This window comes from Theropithecus gelada, chromosome 11 (genome assembly GCF_003255815.1).
Source record: "Theropithecus gelada isolate Dixy chromosome 11, Tgel_1.0, whole genome shotgun sequence".
In the NCBI taxonomy this organism is placed as follows: Eukaryota; Metazoa; Chordata; class Mammalia; order Primates; family Cercopithecidae; genus Theropithecus; species Theropithecus gelada.
The window spans coordinates 107,429,092-107,448,114 of record NC_037679.1 but is presented as its reverse complement, the minus strand read 5'-3'; the positions used below and the strand labels follow the sequence as shown (position 1 = coordinate 107,448,114).

The window sequence follows — 19,023 nt, the reverse complement described above, 5'->3', positions numbered from 1 at the left end:
TATTTCCTTCTTTTGAGACAAGCTTTTCCATTGGAAATGCGTTTCACAGACACTAATCTCATTTCCATCCCATGATCACTGAGGCAGGCAGAGGTTATCATCCTCATTTTACAGGTAAGAAAATTGAGTCTCAGAGAGGTTCCATAGCTCGCCTAAGGTCACATAGCTAAGTAGTGATTGAGCCAATGCTAAAACCACGTATTTTTACTTTAAACTCTTTGCTATTTTCAGGAGACTGTGCTGAAAGGAGAAGGCATTACACAGCACCAATCATCCTCTGTTTCCGGGTAAACCTAGGAGTGCATCTCCTGTGGCCTTTTTTCCTGCTGCCTCAGCCTGGATTGTACTTACAGGATTATTATTATTGCTGTTGCTCTATTGCTAACAACTCTATTGAGCAGGCCCTTATGAAAACCTTTCTGTTAAGGATGTCAAAGCAATTCTATCAAAGGGAAAATCCAGCCCTGAGAGGCTAAACCACTTTATTCCTAGTAATGTCCACCTAGTAATGCTACAAGAAGAACAGAGTGTCTCATCTTCCTCTGTCAGCCGTTAATAAATCCCAGACTAGGGGGTCAGCAGTCCATGACAGACATCTCCCGCTACTGCTGTGTATGGCATGTGTCAATCCTACTCAAAACCCTTAGAGCTCTCTCCTCCTTAAACCAAATATTTGTGGAAAAGTTTTAAAATGGCAAAATGCCATATAAAGTATTATCACCTTTATATTTTATGGGCTCACCAGAAATACTTTTTAATCTAACTTCCCGACTTCCTGCTTTCTATGTCTGCCAGCTGAGCGCCCATTTGGTTTATAGTAGGCACTCAGTAAAAATGTGTTAATATTAATACTAATTTGAACCCTTTAAGAATATCCTTCCAGGAATATTCTCAGTGGCTCTTAAAGCAGTAAAGACCTTCTAGATTTAATTAACCCATCATTGCAGCATGCCAGGGATAGACAAGGCTCAAACAATAATCCTTCAATATAGGATAAAAGGTCAGCTCTGCATATGCTAAAGAGCACTCCAGGCACCTAGACCTGTTGTTTCTGGCATGCACCTGCTATTTCTTATCCTCATGTGGTTCCATTCTCCTGGACTATCCTTCACTACTCTGCCTGGCAATTGTCCTCTAAAACAGAGCTAAAGTGTCATCTCTTCTGGGAAGATATCCCTGCCCTTAGACTAGCCTGCACCCTACTGTAATCATTGGTTTCCTCCTCCATATTTTCTATGGGTGGTAAACTCTGAAGGCCTAAGTATTATTGCATTCTGCATCCCCAGCGCCTAGCACAGGTTGCAGGCACACTAATGGTGCTCAGTTGACGTGTGTTAAGTGACTGCTTGGGGCCAAGACTTGTTACAAGAGAAGCTGGAACAATGAACAGGAAATTCCTTCTCAAGTCCTTCTCTGCAAAAGTCTTAAGACTCCGTGTCCTTGGCTCCCAGATGGACTGCTCTGGGTTTTGTTTGTTTTTTTCCATGTATTCTTCAAAGTTTACCCAGGCTACTCACAACTTCTGTGGATAAAGTATCTTCCACAGCCATTAGCAGAGGGACACTGCCATCCAGGGATGATAATTTAATCTTCCTCTACCTTTTTAGTGTTACAAAATTATGATGTATGGGTGTATATGCAAAGAAGTACATAAAACACACATGCAGCTTAACAAATAAATAAAATACAGAGGACACCCACATGTCCACCAGCCAGGCCAAAAAGGAACCTTCACCATAGAAGGTCATATATGTCCTCTTCCTGATTGCTACTTTACCATTTCCTCTCAGAGGTCACTACAACATTGACTTTTGTGATTGTCATTTCTTTGCTTTTTATGGTTTTACCACTTATAATGCAACTCTAAGGTCTTGTTCCCTCTTTTGGAAATGTATATAAATGGAATCAATCTGTATTATTTGAATCTCATTTCTTTCATTAGATATTGTGTTTGAGACTTGCATGTACTGTGGAGCTGGGGCACTATTATTGCTGGACAGTACTTCATTGTGTGAATATACTACAAAGTATAATTCATCTATTCTGCTTATGGGTATCTAGATTGTTTCAACGCTAGAGTTAATATGAACAGGGCTGCCATGAACATTCTTGTAAAGGTTGATTGGTACATATAGGCACAAAATTGCTAGGGCGTATACCCGGGATTATATTTCTGGGTGTGTATATTTAAAAGCAATACACTAAAGAATGCCAAAATGATTTCCAAGTGGTTGCACCAAGTAGTTATACTCTCACCAGCAGTGGAAGAACTTCCAATTTTCCACTACCTTTTCATGGTCAGACCTTCCTAACTTTTGCCCATGGAGTAAGTATGTAAGAAATCCTTTTATGACTATATTTGATTTACTGATTAATCTTATCTTTAGCTCCATTTGCATTTCCTTTTTGTACAGCATCTGTTTAAGCCTTCAGTCATTTGTCCCATTGGGTAAAATGGGAAAATTGGTTTGCTTTTTCCTTAGTGATTTGGAGGAATTCATTAAATATTTCTGATACTACTCTGTTATAGAAGCTAAAAATATTTTCTCCAACTCTGTGGCCTATTTTTTTTCTGACGTCATATCTTTTGTAATTGATTTTTCTTCCACCCATATTCTTTAATCCACTGAAACTGACTTTTCTAGTATGGTATGAGGTAAAGATCACACTTTCTTCCCATGTGGGTACCTAATTGCTCCAGTAATTTGTTGAAAAATCCTTGCTTTTCCCACTAATCTTGATATATGATACAGCTAGTGAGTTCTACTTCAAGAGTGTCTTGGATATTCTAACTTTTTGCATATTCATATAAATTTTAGAATCAGCCTGCCAAGTTAAAGAAAAAATACAAATTTATGAAGTTTTGTTTGGGTTTGTGTGGAACTTAGATTTCAAGTGACATTTTTATAAAAATCAACTATTCTGATTACAAACTTAGTATACAATCTACTTGTTTTCCTTTTTAGTGTTTCAATAATACTTTTAATTTTCTTGCGAGAAGTCTTAAACAGAAATATTTTGTTAGTTTCATTCCCAAGGATATCTTGTTTTATGCTATTATTATAAATGGTAGCACTTTCATTTCATTTTCAATTTCGTGCTTGATTATATGAATTAAATTTATTGTTTGGGTATTGAATGTGAATGCTAGAACCATGTCAAACTCTCAAATTATAATAATTTTCCTATGAATTCCTTTGGATTTTCTACAGATCTCATCTGTGAGTAGTGGCAGTTACTCTTCCCCACTTTTCAATTCTCACACCTTTTATTTCTTTTTGTTATTTTACTGAGCCAGCAAGGAACTCCAGAACAAAATTGAATAGAAGGAACAACAGTGGGAATTCTTGTCTTGTTTCAAATTTCAAAAGTATTCTCAAAGTTTCAACATTAAATGTGATGTTTGCAATAAGATTGTAGTAGATACCTTTTGTCATATTAAGAACATTTTATTCTATTCCTATTTTGGGAAGAGTTTTATGAATGAATGCTGACTTTTACCAAGTAATCTCCCTGAGTCTGTGAAAATCACATCATTTTCTTTTTTTTTTTTTTCTTTTTTTCTTTTTTTTTTTTTTGAGACAGAGTCTTGCTCTGTTGCCCAGGCTGGAGTGCAGTGGCATGATCTTGGCTCACTGCAAGCTCCGCCTCCCGAGTTCACCTCATTCTCCTGCCTCAGCCTCCCGAGTAGCTGGGACTACAGGCGCCCATCACCGCGCCCGGCTAATTTTTTTGTACTTTTAGTAGTGACGGGGCTTCACCGTGTTAGCCAGGATGGTCTCCATCTCCTGACCTCGTGATCCGCCCGTCTCGGCCTCCCAAAGTGCTGGGATTTCAGGCTTGAGCCACCGCAACCGGCCTACTTTTTTTTGTTAATGTGGTGAGTTACAGGAATTGCTTTTCCAAAGTCACACTAATCTTGCTCCTAAGAAAACCCAAATTAGTCATGATTTTTTTAAATATATATTCCTGATTTCAGTTTACTAATTGTACTTTACATTTTATATTACATTCATGCATAAGATTGGGCTCTAATTTTTCTTTCTCATTTTGTCTTTGTTGAGTGTTACAATCAAAATTATATATAGCCTCATAAAACACATAAAACATAATGATGTGCCCTATTCTATTGTCTGAAGAAATGTGTATAAACTGGAAATATTTCTCCCTCAAACATTTATAGAACTTACTGATAAAATCATCTGGGCCTAGAGTGTTCTAGATAAGATTTTTTTCTAATAATTAAAGAACAATTCAGGATTCCTATTTCATGAATAAGATTTTGTTAAGTTACATTTTTCCAAGGATGTATACATTTCATATTTATTTTCAAACAAACTGGCATTAAGTTTTTCATATATCCTATTATCTTCTTAATGTGTACTCTATCTGTAGTAATGTTCACTTTTTCATTCCTAATATTTATATATTTCTTCACCTTGGTCAATTTCACCAGGTTTGTCAATTTTAGTTATAGTTTTAAAGAAATAAGTTTTGGTTCTGTTTACTCTCTTCTATTTTATATAATATTTTTCTATTTCATTAATTTATCTTGTTTCTTTTAATCTACATTCTTCGGATTTATATTGCTTTGTTTTTCCTAATTTTGAAGTTCAAGGTTCTCATCTTTTTTTCCAATCCATGCCTTTGAGGCTATACATTTCCCTCTATCTGATGTTCTAACTGCATTCCACGGTTTTGTGGTAACTAGCCTGTAAAAAAATTTAAAAGGAAAAAAGAAGGCCTGATTTGTAGCATGCCAACTTCATATTTGCCTTGTAAATACTCCACCATGACCAATTTCAAGCTACAAATGGTTTAACAACCAGTTGGAAAGTTTTCTGAATATTTAACAGTCAGCTCTTACAAGCTGATATGAGCCAGCTCTAGCACACTCACATTTTCAGTAGTATTGTCACGATTCCTTAACTCAAAATATGTCCTAATAAACACTATACTTTGTTATCTGTCCACACGTCTTTATTAAGTATGTTCAAATTTGCCATTTTATGGGAATATTCTATTTGTTAATTTCTTGTTTAATTGCTTTTATTAGAAGTCATGCTTGATACAATTTCAATCTAGTAAAATTTATTGAGATTGACTCAAAGTCCAGAAATGATAGGCTTTTATAAATATTATTTGTGTGCCAGAAAGAAAGGTTTTCTGTAATTTTTTGGTACAATGTTCTATGTCCATTCAATAGGTCAGATTTTTTATCTGGTTTAAATCTTGTGTCATTGTGATTCTTATTCTGCAAGATACATCTATGATAGAAGTATATTAAAATCTCCTATTCTGTGTTCACTTCAGGAGCACATATACTAAAATTGGAACAACACAGAGAAGATTAGCATGGTCCCTACACAAAGATGACATGCAAGTTCATGAAGCATTTCATAGAATAAAAATCTTCTATTATGCTTTTTTCCTCATGCAATTCTTTATTTGCCTTTTGAGGACAGCATACCTTGTATAATTCTGTCAATTTTTCTCATATATTACAAAGCTTATTTTATGTTCTTACATATCAAGTTGTAATAATTGTGTTAATTAAAACATTTTCATTGTGAATTTATACTTCTCTAATAATGTTCAGAGTGTATTTTGTTTTATATGAGTGTATTCTTCTAAGATGCCTACTGATTAGTATTTGCCGGCTATATTTTTTCCATCCTTTTACATGTCACCTTTTTGTATCTTTACATTTTAGACATGTCTCTTGAAAATATTATACACAGGAATGTATGTGTGCATATTTATAAGTGTATATACACAAGAATATGAGTATTTATACAATAGAGTACTCCATGTTAATTTTTATATGATGTCATGTGTATATGTATTTACTATAGCTCGAAAATCTGTTTTCTGGAGAACTTAATCCATTTAAATTTTTTAAATTTCTAATATTTGGGGGTTAAAATTTTATTTTGTGCATATATTTGCCTTCCTTCTTTTATTACCATCTTTTGGGTTTGTCTATTATTTCTGTTTTCCTTCTGCTAGGGAGTTATACTATTTCTATTATTTTGATATTTATCCTCAACATGGAAACATATATAATTTCTAAAATTTTAAACTTACACAATATATTTATGCTCATTACAGCTAGTATAAAGATCTTAAAACAACTTCACTTTTCCCCACCAACTTATATTCTTACTGAATATATTCTGTTTTTTTTTTTTATCTGATAAGACAATTCTCAGGTTTCCAACAGGCAAGTACACTTATATTGGCATACCTGTTTATCATTTTGTCCTTTCTTTCTTCTTGCCTGAGAGCATGTGTGTCATAAAGACTGGAAATCCAGGTCCAAGATGTAAGAAAGGATTTATGGTGGGCATCAGCAGCTTGGCCTGACTGAGCCAGATTTGAGGGGATATCTGAGAACTGATGGTCAAGCCATAGCAGGGGTCAAAAGTTAGGTAAGAAGAGAGTAGGTCAGGCAAGTCTAGCCACGCAGGGAGCTGGATCTTAGGCAAGGAGCTGGAAACTAGGGATTTTGGCAAGACAGGACCCAACAAGCTGTCCTGACCACAGATACAAGGCATCACAACCAGAACACCTGTACATTGAGGTACCTCCCAGCACCATCAGGGAGCATCTTATGTTTCTTTTGCTGAGAGGGGCACAAGCCCACAGGTGTGGTAAGTCTGTCAAGGAGCTGGAGGCTGAAAGGAAATGGAGTCAAATAAGAACAGATCATATTGCAACCATTGACACTGTTCTGTTCAAAATATTGATTTCCAGAGCATAGCTCAGTGCCCAACACTTAACAGGCACTCAATCAATATATATTTGTTGATTTATTTACTGACTCATATTGAAAAATGGGAATATGCCAGGCTTCAGAATGATAAAAACATGAATTGGATATATTTTCTAATCTCCAAGTACTTATATCTAGGGGATGAAGTCAATGTAACTAAAATATAAGGCATGGTGTAGGTACTAAGGAGAAGTTAAAATGGAGCCATTAGTGCTACCTGAGATTATCAGGATGGCTTTATGGAGGAGGTGGCAGGCTTGTTGGGTAGGTCAACTAGGGGGTATCTTCAGGACACAGACAGCCAAAGGGAACATTGCTATTATTCTGGACCTGTGCTTTCTGAGTTATTAGCACTGAGGTCAGGGCAAGGCCTCGCTCCATGGTGGACAGTATTTCTGGTGAAAACCTGGCAACAAGGTAGACTCCTCCTTCTACCCTGCCCCACCTCCCGACCACCAGCCAATTGAGAGTGCTGTTGTTTCTGCTTCTTAAGTTTCCTGACCAAGATGTTAAATAGGCAGCCATCTGGTGATGTGTGTCTCACTCTACCTCACAGTCCAGATGTATGAATCCTATGGCGTTCTAAGTTTCTGAGGATGAGATCCAGGTCAGCTTCATTCCCATGTGTATTTTCTGCATAGTTCTGCCAACTCCAGCCAGATAGTAGGAAAAGTTTTGGATTTAAAGAGTGATCAGTCAATGGGGCCAAGTACAGTGACTCATGCCTGTAATCTCAAGACTTTGGGAGGCCAAAGTGGGAGGACTGCTTGAGGCCAGGGGTTCAAGGCCAGCCTGGGCAACATAGTGAGACCCCATCTCTATAAAACATTTAAAAATTAGCTGACTGTGCTGGTAGATGCCTGTGGTCTCAGCTATTCTAGAGGCTGAGGCAAGAGGATCACTTGAGCCCAGGAGTTTAAAGTGGCAGTGAGCTATGATCACACCACTGCACTCAAGTCTGGGTGACAGGAGGAGACCCTGTCTCAAAAAAAAAAAAAAGTAATCAGTTAATAAGTATTGGATAAATGCTAGAATGAATGCCTAAATTTAAAAATGGAGGAAATAAATGAAGCATAGGAAAAAGCACAAGTGGATCTGTCAGGCAGGTTACCAAAACAGAGCCGAGTGAGAAAAGAAAAGAGCATTCAAACATTTGGGTATCAGTTGGCCATATAAAGGCATATCAAAATTCTGATGATGCCCCCTAGTTGACCTACCCAAGCCTGCCACCTCCTCCATAAAGCCATCCTGATAATCTCAGGTAGCACTAATGGCTCCATTTTAACTTCTCCTTAGTACCTACATCATGCCTTATATTTTAGTTACATTGACTTCATCCCCTAGATATAAGTACTTGGAGATTAGAAAATATATCCAATTCATGTTTTTATGATTCTGAAGCCTGGCGTATTCTCATTTTTCAATATGGGTCAGTAAATAAGTTTGGGGGACAAGACAGGGGCAAGATCAAGAGACTAGGAAAGGGAACAAGGCATATTCTTGAGGATCCTCAAAGCCCTTGATGATAAACATCACTGGGATTCAGCTCTAGGTTGAGGGATGACCATAGCCTACATCACTTTCTATTACCAGCCCAGACTCCCCCAGCCAGGGGAGATTTTATTGCAGCAATGCAAGCAAGAAAGGGCCATGTTGTGTAGCTTCCACATTCTGTACACACAAACCCGCCCAGACTGCTGCTGCTCAACTTCCCCACAATCCTCTGTAAGCACCAAAGGAGTCTCTGGAAAGGGAAGCAAAACAGAGCCTACCTAGGCTTCCCGTAACTACCCAGTAACTCCTAGTAAGTATACCTTACCTAGGTACCTGTCCACAGCATCCCAGCACCACAGACTGAGCACCTGCTCTGACCTCCAAGGCTACTTAGACAAAGCAGCATAGGCAGGCAGAGTCAAGATTAGTGGGGTCTCCTATGCTATCAAGAGGGAGATAACCACTACCTGAGCCACTTCACAAGCCCACCAGCTCCTCCAGAGAGCCCTCCCTGTGATAGCTCTTTTCTTGTCACCTGTCGTTCTGAATCTGTTTAGCACCTATGTTATCCTGCCTTACAGGTACACATAGAGTTTGTGTGTTGTCATGCACAAAGATTAGAAGAGTCTTGACGGTAAAACCGTATCACGTTTGTATCGTCACAAGTTCTAGTATAGTGTCATTCATCAGGGGTCCACACAGTGAGTCAGTCAACAAAGACCTACAGTTCAACGTTTTTTTAAATACCAGGCTACACTCAGAGATGTTCCATAGGAAGCAGGTAGATGTTGAGATTTGATTTGTGTGGTGGTTTCCTGGGGGCTGCCACGCAGTGGTTGCCTTAGAACAGCGGCAATTGATTGTCTCACAGTTCTGGAAGTTGGAAGTCAGAAGTCAAGGTGTCAACAGGAATGGTTCCTTCTGAGGGCTATGAGACAATCTGTTTCAGGTGTCTTTCCCAGCTTCTGATAGCCTCACACATTCCTTGGCTCGTAGATGATGTTCTTCCTGTGTCTTCATGTCATCCTTCTTCTGCACATGACTGTCTCTCTAAATTTCCCTTTTTCATGAGGATACCAGTCATATTGTGTTAGGGCCCACCCTAATGACTTCATCTAAACATGAGCATTTGCAAAGCCTCAATTTCCAAATAAGGTCATAGTGACAAGTACTAGGGGTTAGGACTTGAGCATCTTTTGGTGCATATAATTCAACCCATAACAATTGTGTTTATATATTTACAGATTCAGAGAAAGGGCATTTCAGGCTGAAGATAGGAAATAAGCTAAAGCATGGAGATAGGAAGGGTAGGATTTGTGTGCTTGAAAGAGTACGTGGTCTCCTTCGGTTCCATGATTGGAACATAATGAATATAAGTACATCTGAATAGTATATCCATGTACACGAAATTTGTTTATATATAAAGTTCCCAGTGTAGACTTTGACTCACTTTTTATGTCTCTGGTTCTAGATTTGTCTCATGTGTGTTTCAAGTTACAGTTGGCTTAAAATGCTGCCTTGGTATTAAACATACCAAGGCACCCCTTCTAGTTTCACAGAGGTGAGACACCAACTGATATAATAGGGTGCCCTTCGTGATAGGTTGGTAGGAACTTTGATCAGGAAGAGAAATCAGCACGGATGGACTCTCAGAAAAGGAGATTGACACCTCAACCATCAACTCCCTGTAAAACATTATGTAAACCAAGCTCATTTCCCATTCTGCAAGCATCATGCTCTGTCCTGGATCGACAGCTCCCTGGAGAGTGGCATGTGCAGCCTGCTCAAAGCTAAGAGTAGAGTTTGTCAATCTCATCTTCATTCAAGCACCACCTAATCCTTCAGCATGTCCTAGCTGTGACCCAAGTACCACTTCTGAGAAGTGTCACAGGGCTACATGTAAACAGATGCTTCACAGGTTTTTTTGGTGTTGACAGTGGTGATGGTAGAGGTGATTCTGGCAGAGCTATGACAGTGGTGGTTGTAGTACTAGTGACAGTAATGGTGGAAAATGTAATATGTTAAGCCATTACTTCAGTGAGTGTCACATGCCTGAAGCTTGGCGAGAAGTAGAATGAGGCTGTAGAACTTTTTATATCCTTCCCGATGCCTAGCTCTAGACTTTTCCTACAGTGGATGCTAAGTCAATACTTGTTAATTAGATAAATCGTGATTCTTATTGAGTTCATAGTTCCATGCTCAGGAATTGAATCCTCACTCTGCAATTTATTAACTCTTTGATCCTACAGAATTTAGAGCAACAAGTGTTGATACTTGATCTGGATATAGTGAGCCTTCAGTTAATGGACTGTTAGTATTATTATCCTCATTTGGGATTTACTAAAAAACCACTTAGAGCTCTAACAGGCCAGTCAAAGAGGCTGGGAACCTCTTTTCCCACTTTAACACCAGTATAGCAGTGGGTGAACTGAAGGGGCACTACCATATCTCTACAATTGATACCCATGATATCCACTTGCCTCTGCCCCTACATGATGCTAGCTGTGGGTTTGCAGTGAAGTTTATAAATGACCAACATGCCAATAAGTGACTCCACAATAAAGGACTGAAATTGTTGTTATTGATTCATTAAATCAAACCTCATTAACTGTGACTAATATCTCTGTGCCCTATGTCTTAGGGAAGGAGGGGCAAAGGAGTTGACTCAGGCATCAGCTTCCTTTCCCCATTGCAGCACTTCTCAGAGAAGTCAAACGAGAAGGCCCAGGGAAGGGCCAGCGCCTCATCAACAAACAGGTTCTGCCTTAGCTTGGACTGGATTGCCTTTTGGATAGTGTATTAGTCCGTTTTCACACTGCTGATAAAGACATACCCAAGACTGGGTGATTTATAAAGAAAAAGAGGTTTAGTGGACTCATAGTTCTGTGTGGCTGGGGAGGCCTCACAATCATGGTGAAAGGCAAAAGGCACGACTTACATGGTGGCAGACAAGAGAGAATGAGAGCGAAGTGAAAGGGGAAACCCCTTATAAAATCATCAGATCTCATGAAACTTATTCACTACCATGAGAACAGTATGGGGGAAACTGCCCCCATGACTCAATTATCTCCCACCGGGTCCCTCCCACAACACATGGGAATTATGGAAACTACATCAAGATGAGATTTGGGTGGGGACACAGGCCAAACCGTATCAGATTGTTTTTTATCAACTTATTTCTTTTCTACTGATTGCCTACCCCCTTATATCCTCTCCCCATTCCCTCAGCGAGGTATTAAATTAACTCATCTAGTTTCTGCCCAAATAAATAAGAATGGGAGCCATATTCAGGAAAAGGCCAATATCCATTTACAGTGACTTATATATGAAGATATTGTGTATCTTTCAAGAAAGTGATAAGTAGCAAGCTTAGAGAGGGGGTATCTCCCTCTCTCTCTCCCCCTCTCACTGAGGCCTTCAGATTTTAAACACACACACACACACACACACACACACACACACACACACTCTCATTAAGCAACTCTTGAGGGTGAAGTGATGCCTTAGAAAAGCAGGCAGGTGCATAGGCAGAGAGCTTATGTCCCACGCAGGGTGATCAGCCCTGATGGAGGTACAAACAATTTGCTATGAAAACCTGAATGAGTCCAGCTGGGAGGATTGGAGAAGTCAGCTGCAGCCCATTTCAATCAGGGCTTTGTTTTTCCCAGCTTTGTTAGTAGCTGATTGTCTCAATTTTGGTTAGATCTGAATCAGCTGTTAGCATTGTGGACCGATCCAGAACAGCTATGCTTCCATGTTTCTTAACAATAGCTCACATTTATTTAGTGCAGCTTTCCCACAACCTCCACCATATATTATTTTATCCTCCCATGATCCCTATGAGCTAGCTCTGGCAGAAACCAAGGGTGGTCAATGCTGAGCTCAATGCTGCCACCCAGCAGGGGGAACTCAACGTGTGGGATTGGCTGAACAGGATTGGCTGGCCATGTGGATGAAGGAAAGCACCTATTTAGGTCAGTGGCTTTCTTAAAATGTCAGGGGTCTTTAATACCGGACTGGAAACAGAATCCAGCCTTTCAGTGGTTTTGTCCACTTCTCTCACTCCATCTTTATGTGGATGGAGGGAAGGGGGAGGGCATATAAAGGGGTAGCCAATCAGTAGAAAAGAAGTTGTTTTAAAAAAAAAAATCTGATATGGTTTGTCGGTGTCCCCACCCAAATCTCATCTTGAATTGTAGTTCCCATAATTCCCACGTGTTGTGGGAGGGACCCGGTGAGAGATAATTGAGTCATGGGGGCAGTTTCCCCCATACTCCATCCACATAGTCAGGAATCAGCCATTCACAAGGTGGGATTGGTGTTCTTCCCCAAAATTCCCAACCGTACTGGAGTTGACTTATTTTTCATAGGACCTCATGGTTATTTTCAGTCTCCACATTAATTTGCAGATTTCAGTAGAACAGTGAAGAGAACATATTTTGATTGTCAGTATCATCACCTCCATTATCAAAATTCATGTGGAAAGGCTATGAGCTACATAAGATATTTGCATTGATTAAAGTCACCTTTTTGCACTTCTGTTCCACTGTTAGACAGACTTCTTATTACTTGTGGCCCCAAGATTGCAAGCAAAAATTATTTATGTATTTGTATATTAAATATATACTTAATTTTTTATACAGAAGATTATATAGTCACAACCTTAAAGACACAGAAGAAAATCACTTAAAAATTCTTACAGCATTAATACCAGGTTCATTCTTTCATATCACTTTCCCAGATCTGTCATAGTGCATTGTGACAATTACAATGATGGTTTTGGACTATTTTTGTAAATCTTATTTCATCAGTTACTAGTCTATCAAAAATATTTTCCATATTGTTCCATAGACATTAGTTATAATTATCATTTTAATAACTTCATAATATTCCATCACAGTGATCGACCATCATTTACTGACCCTTGAGCCCCTTGTGGTTAGTCATTACTTCCAGTTATTTGTTATCATAGATAACACGGCGGTGAAGATATTTTAATCACAGACTACAGTGGTTTTATTTTGATGCCTATGACTCATGCTGATGCCCAGGGGTTTCATTTGTAGAATTCAGCAATGTTCATTATATAGTTACTACGTGCTGAATGTTATGTTATGAATACTAGAATATTACACAATTCTTTCCTTCAAGAAATGTCAAGCTTTGTTGGGAATGAGATAAAGGCACATGAGGCCACAAGAAGCTGTATGAGAAAGCACACTGTGATATCCTCATGCTGGACAGATACCAGGGGCTCTGAGCTCTTTGAAAAATGTGCACGTCAAAGGGGATGGTTGGAAGGTAGACAGAGGACAAAGCAGTGTCCGTTTTGTCACTGCTCAAGACTTTGCCCCTGGGGTCTGGTGACTGCCCTCACCATCTCTCAGATCAAGACTACACTTCACCTACATGCTGACGAATTGCCAAGGCCAAAGAAATTAGTGATGGGGAACAGGGGAGCCCCAAACCATCAGGAGAAGGAACAGCATGAGGGGATCAGGAGACAGAGACAACTCACAGAATTGGCTCTCAGGCTCAGGGATGGCATTGTGTTTCTGAGGTTGGCGGGAGTGGGGGCGGGGTTCACCAGGTGCCTCTGGTGCTAAAGCCTGCACTACACAGGACAGAAAACTCCCTCAGGGCCAGGGCAGAGGCCAAGATACCTCAGGGGTACCAGTCATCTGTGTTTGCCTCACTCTTTTTGAAAGCAGAAAACTGTCGGGAAGCACATTAAATCTCCATAGAACGCTATGATGGTATTTCATTCAGATACCCATCTGACAAGCATTTATTAGATAGCTACAGGGCTTCTGTGTTCTGGGAACTGTGCTAAACTTTGGAGCCGTACATCTGAATAATATGTGGCTAAATTTCAAGGATCTTATAATCTGCTGAAGGAGACAGGCTTACCAACAACTACCTACCTTATCTATAAGAGCAAAATAAAATGAGTTCTACAACTAGAGAAAGGAGTGGTGCATTTTGAGTGGAGAATCCAAGGAAGGATGGAGTAGATGTGGCATTTGAATAGGCCTTGGAAGGAGAGGATTCCCATAATCTCAGAATGGGACAGGCAGTAGGGAAGGCATCCAGCTTAGGCAATCCCAAGGGCACAAACAGGCAGTGAGCCTGAGTAACCATGAGTGGACAGTTCAGAGGGAGCACAGTCTGCACCTGGAGATGTGCTGGATGCTGAGACTAGAAAAGTGGGTGAGGCCAGATCCATTGATGCCAAAAAATGTGATCTGAGTTCTCCATCCATGGAGCATTCCCAAAGGAGCCTATGAAGTTCCTTCACTCTTTGGAAGCCCTGGACGCAGCTTGGACTCATCCCCAGCTCCTTGTCACCCACCAATGTGCCGTCAGACTATGTCTCACCAGGGTCCTGGCATGTCCTGGAGAAACTGCAACCTTTGGCTCTGGCACCCAGCTAGCCACCCTTTGCCCTTACACATGAGGCTGGAGCACCTGTTCAAGCTTTGCTGTGTACCCACCTCCTAGTTCCCAGCCTTGCTTTGCCAGCCCAGTATTGGAGCAGAGAGCTCCAGATGACTGAACCCACACTGCCTCTAGGAGAGGGTAGAATAAACCCTACATACACTAGGTCACCAAAGAACCAAGTCACCACAGTGGCTCTGAAACAGCATAGCTCCAGGAGTACGAAGTCAGGAGACTGCTTAAGGAGCCTAGTTGGCCCTTTGCACTGCCTTCTCCAATCCATGCGTAATTGGGCATCACACCCGGGACAAAAAGAACATGGTAGTGAGAAGGCCAGAGGCTTTTTGACAATGAGAGGCAAAGAACAGGGAAAAAAAAAAAATTCTAGATCTAAATTCTAAGCCTCAGGGGGGCATCATGTACATGGTATCTCTGGGAGATTTGTTCACTAAGTTAAATTGAGTAATTAGTATTTGCACAGCATTGTATTGAATGTTATTTTAGATGCAGAGGTGAAGCTGATAGACCTTTCTCTCAGCAACACAGAGTTTTCAATACAAAATGAGACATAGCCTTAAGAGAATGGAAGGGCTATAACCTGTGAGGAGGAATTGATTTCTTCCAGCTTGGAGAGAGAAAGAGGTGAGGCAGAAGAAAGCTTCAGAAAGAAGGTGATATTTGAACTGAGGGAAAGCAGGGCATTGAAACACAAGTGGAATTTGGGCAGAGGCAGACAGGGGTGGGGTGAAGAGAGTCATCCAGGCAGTGGGGACAGAGAGGTTTACAAGCCCAGAGGTGGGGAAGGGTGGGATCTGTCAGCTGCTTGAGCTCAGACATGCCACCTTTCATTTCAGTATCCTCCATGCCTTGCCCAGAAGTTCAATATCTAGTGAGTCAATGAATGAGGGAGTGATAAAGAAAAAGTAGTTTGTTTTAGTTGAAACATAGGCAACATGAAAAGAGTATGAGAAATAATGTCGCAAAGGCCACACCTTGAATGAATGTGGATTTTAGTCTGCAGGGAAGAGAAGAGCCATTGAGAGGTGTTTAGCAGGGTTAGGACATGATGAAAGCGGTGCTTCAGGCAGATTCACCTGATATGTAAGACTGATTTGAGGGAGGCAGAGAGACCACTGGGAAGGTTACTGCTGCAGTCCAAGCAAGAGGTAATAAGCACCTGAATTAGGGCAGCAGCAATGAGAACAGAGGAGGGCACAGGTGAGGGAGAGAACAGGGAGGCAACATTGACAGCAGATGGCTGTTGTGGGGGAGGGAGAAGCAGGGAGATTTTGAGCCTGGGTGGCAGGGAGGATGGTGATACCATTAACAAAAATAGGCAGCACAGGAGGTGGCGCTGGCTGGAGAGGGAAGATGATGAGCTCTGTTTGGCACATACTGAGATGTGGAGACACATTCTTTTCTACCTGAACATGAATCAACTCTTTATCAGGAAAATACATTAGAGAGGTGGAGGGGCTCTGCAGGCCAAGCAGCAGTGTTGTTCCATTTTTAGGGACTAGGTCAAGACCCAAGCCATTTCCCGAATGCTGATTTTACAGACAACTCTATGCTTTACACAGAGAATATTTTGGTTTAAAAAAAAAAAAAAAGTTGTTTTAATAATGACTTGAGATAAAAACCTGCCAGTGTTCTTCCTTTTCCTCATCATTAATGAATTAGAAGATACTCAAAACCTAATAATAATTTTTTTTAAAAAGCACATAAAAGACTCAGAAGCATTCTTCAGATCTTCTTTGCCAGTCGGTCACTTTCATTTTATAAAGCTAGAATTTCCAGTTTTTAAACATTACATCAGTATTTGACTATAGTTTTAACAGTATTTCAACAATAACAAAAAAAAAAAGTTAAGTAAGCACTCTCTTTGGAGCGGTACCATATGAGGCATGACAAAAACCGTGATGGAAAGAGGAAAAGAAAAGGTTTCCACCCTCCAGGAGGCCACAGTCTAGTAGCGGAGATAAACAAAACAATAAATACCTACAGCATGTGGTATGCACCGTAATAGAGACATAAGCAGGTGAGCAATAGTATTTGAGAATTATTTATTCTGTCTTCAGAGAAGTGATCTGGAAGACTTCGCAGAAGAGGGGACATTTGACAATGGATATTGGAGGATTACGTTAGAACAATAATGGGAATATAACTTACGAGCAAATATAGAAGGTAAAAAGCAAATGAAGATGATTTGGGATTTGAGGGGAAGGAACGAGAATAACAAGAGAATTAGGGGCCAGATCATGAAGGGCCATTCTATATGTCACCTACTGAGAGAAACAGCTTTTAGTTTCGATGAGGTATTTAGGTTTGCACACTAGACGAGCCACCATGGCAGCTTTACGGAGAATGTCTTTGAGGGGTGTGAGATGGGGCCAGAGGCCTTGCTACAGTCCAGGTGACAGATGGTAAAGGTGAGAGGAGATGATGAGGCAAGAGTAACATAAAAAATGGCTTTAGGAAATACAAATCAATGGACTTGTTGATTAATTAGAGAGAAGGGTCTAGGATACATCTCAGATTTCTGGATGATGTTCCCACCTATAGAGAAAGAAGATACTGGAGCGGAAATAGTTTGAGACAAGAATTTTATGTTCAGATTTGGAAATGTTGAATTAAAGATATTTGGTTCATCCAAGTGTAGCTGTCCAATAGGTACCTGGGTGTGTGTATGTCTGACAGAGGGGGTGAGTAAAGACAGGAAGCACAGGACTGTGATCCTTGAGCATAGGGAAATACATATAGGGCAACACATGGTATGTTACAGTTTGGTGTCAGAAGTCATGTGGAGTCTATCGAGTTTGCTGCCACACAAGTCTGCTCAGGTTCAAGTAGTTTTTACTTGATAGAAAAGAGGAACATTAAAAAAAAAAAAAAAAAAAAAAAGCAGCATGTGGGACTGAAGATATCCTTGTGACCAGATTTGGAAAGTACAATCTGCCCCACCCACCTTATGATCTAACAATCCCACTTCAAGGTATTTATCCAAGAGAAGTTAAAGTATATGTCCACAAAAAGACATACAAAAATGTGTATATCATGATTCATAGCATCCACATTCAACCCAAATATTCACCAGTAGGAAAACGGATAAATAATCAAGGTATATTCATACAAGAGAATGCAACTCAGCAAGAAAAAGAAATGGATTACTGATGCACAATAACATGGATGATTCTTACATTATTATAAGCGAAAGAATAGAAGAGTCTATATTCCATCTAAATGAAGTGCTAGAGAAGGAAAAACTAATCTTTGGTGACAAAAATATCAGAAAAAAAGGTTTCCTCTGGAGGGTGGCAGTGTTGACTGGGAAAAAGCATGAGAGAATTCTCTGGAGTGATGGATATATATTTTGATAGGGGTATGTGTTACATAGACATATGCATTTGTCAGCCTTGATGAATTATATACTTAAGATCTAGGCATTTACACTGTCTGTTTTTTCCAGAAAAAGAAAGTTATAACTAAAGTTGAACTCTGGTTAATTTTAGATTTGGTTTTAGCAATGATATGCATTAAGATTTCTGAAACTTTTCTGTTACCCTAGGTTTGAGAAAATGAGTAAATACACTGACAATAATGAGAGCCAAGTTTCTAACAGCTAAAGAGAGTTGTCATACAAAAAGGGGAGAAAAAAGTGTGTCCTCTAGAACACATGATTTTACTATGTATGTATTAATCTATTATATACTTACATAATCTAGCTCTGTCTCCAACAAAGCCTAGAAACAATAATATGCCAGTATGCACTAAGTATGCACGGAACCCAGATTATAATTTCTAAATACCTTCTCCATTAAAAGGGACCCAGATTCCTTGGAAAAAAGGTTGATTACAGGCAAAGAAAGGACAAGATGAACCTGAAACATCTTGTTGCACAAGAAAGGAAGAAAATTCTCAAAAAATGATGGGGACACATCAAAAGGACACAAAGTCAGCTTGAAAGAGCTCCTACTGACCAAATCAGGGTAATTTGAACATCAAAAGAAATGATAACTAATTTATTATAACTCATTGAATAACATAAGAATCTATTTTTTTAAAAAACTCTCGACAAACTAGCAACAGAAGGAAATTGTCTCAATATAGTAAAGGCTACATATGAAAAACCCACAGAAAACATCATACTTTATGGTTAAAAAAAAAAGTTTTCCAAGGAATTTCTAAGGAATAAGGCAAGGATGCCCACTCCTGCATTTCTATTCAATGTAACACTGAAAGTCCTAGCCAGAAAAATTAGACAAGAAAAACAAATAAAAGTCATCCAAGGCATTCAGAACAATTTTTCTTCCTATTTA

At 39.6% G+C, this 19,023-nt stretch overlaps 1 non-coding gene across 1 annotated transcript; it reads left to right on the top strand.

Moving 5' to 3' along the window:
- Positions 1-5,300: 5,300 nt before the first annotated feature.
- LOC112635608 lies at positions 5,301-5,407 on the top strand. Its single transcript, XR_003121955.1, has one exon. It is a non-coding gene; the product is annotated as a U6 spliceosomal RNA (small nuclear RNA).
- The last annotated feature ends 13,616 nt before the right edge of the window (positions 5,408-19,023 follow it).